An 8,316-nucleotide genomic window follows, 5' to 3' on the forward strand; every position below is an offset into this window, starting at 1 on the left:
TTTTTTTTTTTTTTTTTTTCACTATTTTTCCTTTCGTGAAAGGTTTTCGTTGCCGCCTTTTTAACATTAAATATGTTCCGGTAACCGTTGTCCTTGTCCTAATCCTTGCAGGTTTCACCGTATCATCACAGAGCTGCGTCAGCGCGCGGACACGTTCGCCGATGTTACGGCAGCTCGCTCGTCATCCGTGAGGCTGCTTCTTCGTTCGGCAAGCTGGGAGCTCGGCAGCTCGTCCCACGGGGGAGGCTGAGCCTCGACCTCCGCTTGCCGTTGCTCCAGCCGCCGCTGCCTCTCTCTCTGCCGCCGGTTAATGCGACGCCGCTCCACTTCCGCTGCAGATGGTGGTAGTCGCCCACGTCGTTGGCGACCCTGCGGAACAGCTCCTAGCACTCCGGCCCGACGCCTTTCCCGGTATTGGAGCTGCATAAAGTTACGCCGCAGTCGCCGCATCTCCATCGTGCGTGGGGAGGGAGGCAATCCCCGGCTGCGCGGGGGGATTGGCGGCTCTGGAGGGCTGACCTCCTCCTCCTCGACCTCCCCTGTCGGCTCCGCTACGTCGTCGGCCGCGTCGTCATTGGCCGCTGCGCGTGCCAAGATAGCCGGGACGACCTCGTCCACACCGAGCCGCTCCTGCCGACGCCGCTGCCGCATCCGCCGGGCGCTGCGGTTGCGCACCTCTCGGCGTCGCATCAGCCGTCTCCGCTCTGCCTCCGCCATGTCCTCGGGCGGGCTGGATGCAGGAACTGGCTGAGCAGCCTCGGCGGCTGCCAAGTTTTGCTGCTCCTCCCGCCAGTCCTCCTGCAGAACGGAGAGGATCTGCCGAGCCGCTTGCTGGATGCGGTCCCACCACTCCGCACTCTCCAACAGGCGGCTGCCGAGGTTGTCCTCGTCGACGCCGTGCAGCAACTCCGCGCGAACATCCGCGAAGCGGGGACACTGGAACAGTACGTGGGCCACCGACTCGACCGACCCTGCGCACCTGGGACAGTCCGGGGATGGAGCGAACCCGAACACGTGCAGGAACTCGTGGACGAAGGCATGTCCACTGAGAACCTGCGAGAGGTAGAAATCTACCTCTCCGTGTTTCCGCCCCGTCCACAGGCGCACGTCTGGCACTTGTCGGTGGGCCCAACGTAAGTAGCGGCTGGTGTTATTCGCCGCCTCGTCGTCCCACTGTTGCTGCCACAGCTGCAGCGATGACTCCTTTTCCTCCTGGCGAATCGCCTCCCGACTGCTGTCCGGGCTTAACTGCAGTCGGTTGTAGCAGCGGGCGTCTTCCTTCACCAGGAGGTGGTATGGCAGTTCTCCGGCTAAAACCACCGCTACCTCGCAGCTCGTGGAGTGGAAGGCGCTCGTGATGCCCTGGGCCAGGGGGCGTTGCACGCGATCCAATATCCGCCTGCACCACTGTAGGTCCGAGGCTTCCGCCCAGACGGGTGCGCCATAGCGGATAATGGACGCGGCCACTGCGGCGAGCAGCTTCCGCTTGCTCACTTGGGGGCCGCTGTGGTTGCGCATGACGACACGCAATGCTCGCACCACACGGAGGGCCTTGTCCGCGACCATCTCGACGTGTGGGCGCCACGACAGGTGGTCGTGTAGCATGACCCCCAAGTAGCGGATCGACCGCTTCGAGCGCACTTCCACTCCACAGATGTTCACAGGGATGTTTTTGTATCCACTTCGCTTGCTGGACACCATCAGCAGCTCCGTCTTCTCCGGCGCCAGGGAGAGTTTGTGCCGCACCATCCAGCTGTTGACCGCTGCCACCGCTTCCTCCGCAATCGCTGCTGCGTGTTCAGGAGTTGTCCCCGCTGCCAGGATCGCAAGATCATCGGCGAATCCCACGATGGAGGCGCCCTCAGGGAGCTCTACGGCTAGCACACCGTCGTACATTATGTTCCACAGTGTGGGGCCCAATATGGACCCCTGTGGAACACCTGCCGATACTCGGCGGGTAACCGGCCCGTCCGCCGTGTCGTACGTAAGCTCCCTGTCGGCGAAGTAGTCCTGCAGTATGCGGCACAACTGCACGGGGACTCCCTTCGCCTGGAGCGCCTCGGCGATGCTCTGCCAGCTAGCCGTGTTGAACGCGTTACGGACGTCCAGGGCCACAACCATGAGGCAGCGCCGGTCACGGTTGTTTGTCCTTCCAAAGGACTTCGCCCTTCGTCCCGCGTCCACGACCTGCTGGATGGCCTGCAGAGTCGATCGCCCTCGCCGGAATCCGAACTGCTGCTCAGACAGTTGCGGACTCTCTGGATCCTCGATGTATTCGTTGAGCCGGTTCAACAGCAGCCGCTCCAAAGCCTTGCCCGTATTATCGAGCAGGCAAATCGGGCGGAAGGACGACGGCTCGCCCGGTGATTTGCCTGGCTTTGGCAGGAGCACCAGTCGCTGCTTTTTCCACGGCTGCGGAAAGCAGGACGTGTCCAGGCACTCCTGAAACACCCGGCGGAAGGGCTCCGGTTGCTGCCTGAGAGCAACCGTAAGGGCGGCGTTCGGTACTCCATCAAGCCCAGGAGCCTTCCGCGGGTGCATACTGGCTGCTATATTCTCCAGCTCGGTCAGGCCGATCGATCGGAGCGGCGCCATGTTGCCAACTCGGAGATCGGGCCACTCTACCGGCGGATGAACCGGGAACAAGGCGTCGACAATTCGCCGCAGTTCTGCTGGATCGCGTTCCGGGGCTGAGCGGGCCGCCTGGAACCAGTGGAAGACCTTCCGGAAAAAGTTTCCGGTTTCATCCTCCCTGATCGACAGCAAGAACCGGTCGAACGCCTCGTTCTTGCTCACACGAATAGCCTTCCGAAGGCTCTCCCTGGCAGCTGCGAGTTCCGTTTGGAGCTGTTCGTTGGGCGGAATGGTCCTCATCGCCATTTGCTCCTTTCTGGAGAGTTCTTCGATCATCGTCTGGATCGCCGGAGTCCACCAGTAAGCTGGCCGACCTGTGTGGTCCTGCGCTGGGAAGACCCGCGACATCGTCTCGTCGCAGACGCTGGTCAGCGACTCGACCAAGCTTTCGACGCTGTTAGCTTGACGGGCGAACCCAGTCATGGCCAGCGCTTTCCCGAAAAGCTGGGAGTCAAACTGACTGGTCTTCCAGCGCGTACCGGCATTGCTTACGCGGGCCGGGCGCTGTCCACGCCGTGCTGCCCGATCCCTCGATGATGGTGGACTCACGCCAACCTCGTACCGGACGTAACGGTGATCACTGAGCGTTACCACGTCGGGAACGCGCCAGCCTCGGGCGCTGTCCTCGCGCGGGTCGAGACGGCTGATCACACTACTGGCGAACGTAACGTCCGGTCGGCTGGGCGGAAACCGAGTTGTGTCCGCTCGGTTCCCCTTGAACGTTGGCAGACAGTCTGCCTTGTTCAGTAGCACCAGCCCGAGGTTGTCCGCCAACTGGAGAAGCTCCAAGCCCTTCGGGCAAGTCCTGCTGCTTCCCCAGTCCAGGTGCATGGCGTTGAAATCGCCGGCCAGGAGAACCCGGCTGCACCCGCGGACGATCAGGTCGATTTTTTCCATAATACTCCGGAACTCTGGGACTCCTGTCTGCGGCGACACATAGCAGCTCACCACAGCGATTCCACCGACGTCGGCCGCAACCACACCGAGGGTCTGACGGTGCCTGATACGCTGTATCGGCAGCCGGTTGCCATTGACGACGATGGCAACCGTCTTACTCTCGTCCGTTACCCAATTGCCGTTATTGCGCGGTACGCAATAGGGCTCGGACAAGAGCAGAACGTCAAGACCCTCGGTGGTCAACACATGCAACGCCAGGTCCTGGGCGTTCTCGCAATGGTTGGCGTTGAACTGCAGGACGTTCAACATTGTGGTTGCGGGCCAGGGCACATGGGGGCGGCGATGCGGTGTGGGCCGCCACAAACGATGCACTTCGGATCGCAGGTGCATGATGCCGCGCGATGATCCGTGGCTCCGCAGCGCAGGCATAGGCCGGAACGATCCACGCCGGCGCAGTCTGCAGTGGTGTGTCCACGCTCCAAGCAGCGGAAACAGCGAACCGCGCTTCGCTGCTGTTTTGGCGCGCTGCGCACCAGGCACGCCGAGTATCCAACAAGGATACGTTTGTCCGCCAGAAGGTCAGCGTCCCTCCGTGGAAGACGGACACGGGCACGCTGCGTCCCATCACGACGCTCCCACAAGGACGTGGTTGCTGCAACTACTGTGCGTTCCAGCGCCCGCTGCAGACCGCGTTCCACATCCTCTTTTGTGGCCAACATGTCGATGCCGGTAATCATCACCTCGGCCATCTCCGTGATGATCCGGCCAGTGGCCAAATCACCGACCTCCTCCTGGATGCGCTGCAGCAGCACAGCGGCGTCTGCATCCTGATTAAGCGAGAGACGAAGGAAGTCGCGTGACGTGCGGTAGCCCTGCTTGACTCCCTTGTTCTCGTCGGCCAGTCGCGGATTTAGCCGTATCTTCTCAAACAGCGCCTTGTACGAGCATCCCTCGGCCGGCTCAAAAATGAGCTGGTCCTGCCGAGGGCGTGCTGGACGCTGGCGCTCCTGGCGCAACTGCTCACTGCGCTGCGCCTGTACAGAAGTTGGCCGCTGCTGGTGTTGTTGCTGCTGCTGTTGTTGCTGCTGCCGACGCTGTTGCTGCTGCTGCGTGCCGGCGACCGCCTGTCGCTGTGGCTGCCGCTGCTGCTGCTGTTGTTGCTGCTGCGTGCCGGCGACCGCCTGTCGCTGTGGTTGCCGCTGCTGCTGCTGTTGTTGTTGCTGCTGCTGGTGTTCCTGCTGCTGCTGCTGCTGGGGGGGCTGGCGGGGTTTCCCCTTAGCCATGCCACGATATTTGCGGCGGACGACCTCAGAGAAGCTGGGCTGCTCCACTTGCCGAATGCCTTCTCCTGTTGGCGCCTGGGGGGCCGGGAGCGTTACCGCCGCTGTCCCTGACGGACCGGGTTGTGCTTGCGGCTGTTGCCCGCGTTGCCAACAGAGCTCCTGGCGCAGTTGCTTCCCCATATCACGGATCTCTGCCAGCAATGCATCTCTCTCCTTCTTTGCGTCCGCTTCGGCGGAAAGCCTGGCCTGCTGCGACTCCGCAAGCTGCTTCTGCAATCCCTCAACAGTGACCTGGAGACTTGCTACTGTCTTCATCAGTTCCGCCTTCTCCGCCTTCTCCGCCTGCAACATCAGGTGCAGACGAACCTCATTTTCCTCGTTCGAACGTGCAGCCAGGGGTGTACGTCCAGTGTCAATTTTGGCTGACACTGCGGTTTTCTTCTGAACCGCACCCATGCCGCAATCGACGGATGGCTGCCGAGGCCTCAAACTGCGATTTGGGAGTTCCATCTTCGTGGTAAACTCCCTTGTGGGTCAAGATAATCCTGGGGATCGATATGACCCCGTGGGGTCGAGATGACCCCAGAGATGCTGCGCCGCCCAGCTGCTGTGATTCTGGCCCCTTCCCAGAATTTTCCGCACACTTTTTTAAAAAATCGGGCAGTTTTCAAGCAGTAACGGTAAGTTCAAATTTTTGTCCCCTGGGAACTGCTCGCCGAAAAAATTTTTGTCGCCTGGGTATTGCTTGTCACTCAGGTGTCACCACAAACTGTCAAAAAATTTTTTCACGATTTTCACTATTTTTTTGATTGGATCGTATTGTTCGCATCGAAACTAACCCAACGGTGAAAACCGCACACAAATCCGACCAAAACTCGCGAAGTTATTAGCGATTTTCTATTAAACTCCTTTTTCCGGAGACACGTGCTCCGGCGGTAGCACCCCCGACACTTTTTTACCACGTTGTTTTTCGGCGATTTACGTCCGTTTTTCGTCCGGTTTTTTGCAAACACTCGATCACGGGCACGAACACTACCGTTTCCGGCCACTTCCGGCGCTCGTGGACCGGAATTTTATACGCACTCGCGACACACATATACTGTTGTTGTTGTTGTTGTTGTAATTCCTTACGCAAATTTTCCGCACCTTATTTTTCGCGAATTTTCGCCGGCAAACACTGTTTATCGGCTAAAAATTGTTACACACCACCTGATTTATGGATTTCACCGCAAACCGTATTGAAAAAGACCGATTTATCACGTTTTTTGAGCGAAAATAGTTCCCCATACAAAATGTATGGGGGAATGTTTATCATATTTTTTCCGCGTTTTTGCGCCGATTTTCATGCGGTTTTCGTTCGTTGCACTTAAATTCACTCTAATGAACGATTTATCCACCAATTTGGGTCCCTCCAGGCAATTTTTGCACAAAAATTTCTATCTTCACCGCGGAGCAAAACACACCGTGACCGTACTGGGTGACTGCTCGAATGTCACACGCAAGCTCCACTTCTTGTGGTGCCCTTCCGTCAATTCCTTTAAGTTTCAACTTTGCAACCATACTTCCCCCGGAACCCGATTTTGGTTTCCCGGAAGCTACTGAGAGCACCGAAGGTAGGTAGCGTCTCCCAATTGCTAATTGGCATCGTTTACGGTTAGAACTAGGGCGGTATCTAATCGCCTTCGATCCTCTAACTTTCGTTCTTGATTAATGAAAGCATCCTTGGCAAACGCTTTCGCTTCTGTGGGTCCTACGACGGTCTACGAATTTCACCTCTCGCGCCGTAATACCAATGCCCCCGACTACTTCTGTTAATCATTACCTCTTGGTCTATTACAAACCAACGAAACCACTCAGACCGAGGTCATGTTCCATTATTCCATGCAAAATTATTCTCGGCCAACGCCGGCCCCGGAGGACCGGACGCTTTGAACTAGCCTGCTTTGAGCACTCTAATTTGTTCAAGGTAAACGAGAGTTCCCGGGCACCATGAAGCTGGGTCGAACAAGACCTTGACCGACGAGGTCGCGGCGACAAGTCCTGACCCGTCACGGAGTAGAACGCCCAGGTACACCATTGTGAGTCGCAGCCGCGAGCGCGTACACGGACGGTCCCAACCGAGAGGCCGGGCGCCCGCGACGGACGCGAGTCTGGACGGGGTATCAACTTCGAACGTTTTAACCGCAACAACTTTAATATACGCTAGTGGAGCTGGAATTACCGCGGCTGCTGGCACCAGACTTGCCCTCCACTTGATCCTTGCAAAAGGATTTATGCTCAACTCATTCCAATTATGGACCATCGTTAGAGAGGTCCATATTGTTATTTCTCGTCACTACCTCCCCGTGCCGGGATTGGGTAATTTACGCGCCTGCTGCCTTCCTTGGATGTGGTAGCCATTTCTCAGGCTCCCTCTCCGGAATCGAACCCTGATTCCCCGTTACCCGTCGCAACCATGGTAGTCCTCTACACTACCATCAATAGTTGATAGGGCAGACATTTGAAAGATCTGTCGTCAGTCGCAAGCGACCGTACGATCGGCATCCTTATCCAGATTTCAACTCAAAGCGCCCGGAGGCGATTGGTTTAACTAATAAGTGCACCAGTTCCGCCGACCCGGAGGCCAACAGTCCCGGCATAATGCATGTATTAGCTCTGGCTTTTCCACAGTTATCCAAGTAACTGTTTGGATGAGGATCTTGTAAATTATAGCTGTTATACTGAGCCTTATGCGGTTTCACTTTCTAGGAAGCTTGTACTTAGACATGCATGGCTTAACCTTTGAGACGAGCGTATATCACTGGTAGGATCAACCAGAATTCGAGTCAATTGCTTGAACACGAACTACACTCTTGATCACGCGAGGCGCAAGTCCCCCGTGACCACCGAGATTTGTTCTGCGACGCCAGAGCGTCCGTTGGCGCCACTCGATAGACTGCACAAGCAGGCAACGTCGGATGCATTGCACACGGCTAGCGGATCTCTCTGCACTGCGTCGGGTGTCCCAACGTATGTCTGGAGACATTGCTATGCCGGTACGGCACTCTGCGCACTCTTTCTTGTCCTCTTCGAGCGACGGGCCTCTAAGCGGGGTTGTATGCCGGTACGACACATCGACTGGTACATTGCACGCACTAACGATCGCTCTGCACTGCATGGAACTCATTCGTAACCACCGTGACGGGAGACTTTGCTAGTACGCACGATACTCTGCGCATGTGTACATGTTTTACAACCCAGCCAACTTGAGCACCTAGGGGAAGTTGTGATGCCATCTGAACACCCACCGACTGATGCATTGAACGGCTAAAGTTGACCTTCAATCCGAACTGGCACTCTGCGGCGTGGAGGCAGTTGCGCGACCACTCCTATCCCAAACCAACAAAGCAAGGTGTATCCTACGTGCTCGGTACAAGCACACCACGACGGGACACATTGAACGGTTCAGCGATCTCTCTGCACTAGTGGAAGAACTCCAACGTGATACGGGAGACTTTGCTAC

This window comes from Anopheles coluzzii, assembly GCF_943734685.1.
Source record: "Anopheles coluzzii chromosome X unlocalized genomic scaffold, AcolN3 X_unloc_53, whole genome shotgun sequence".
Lineage (NCBI taxonomy): Eukaryota > Metazoa > Arthropoda > Insecta > Diptera > Culicidae > Anopheles > Anopheles coluzzii.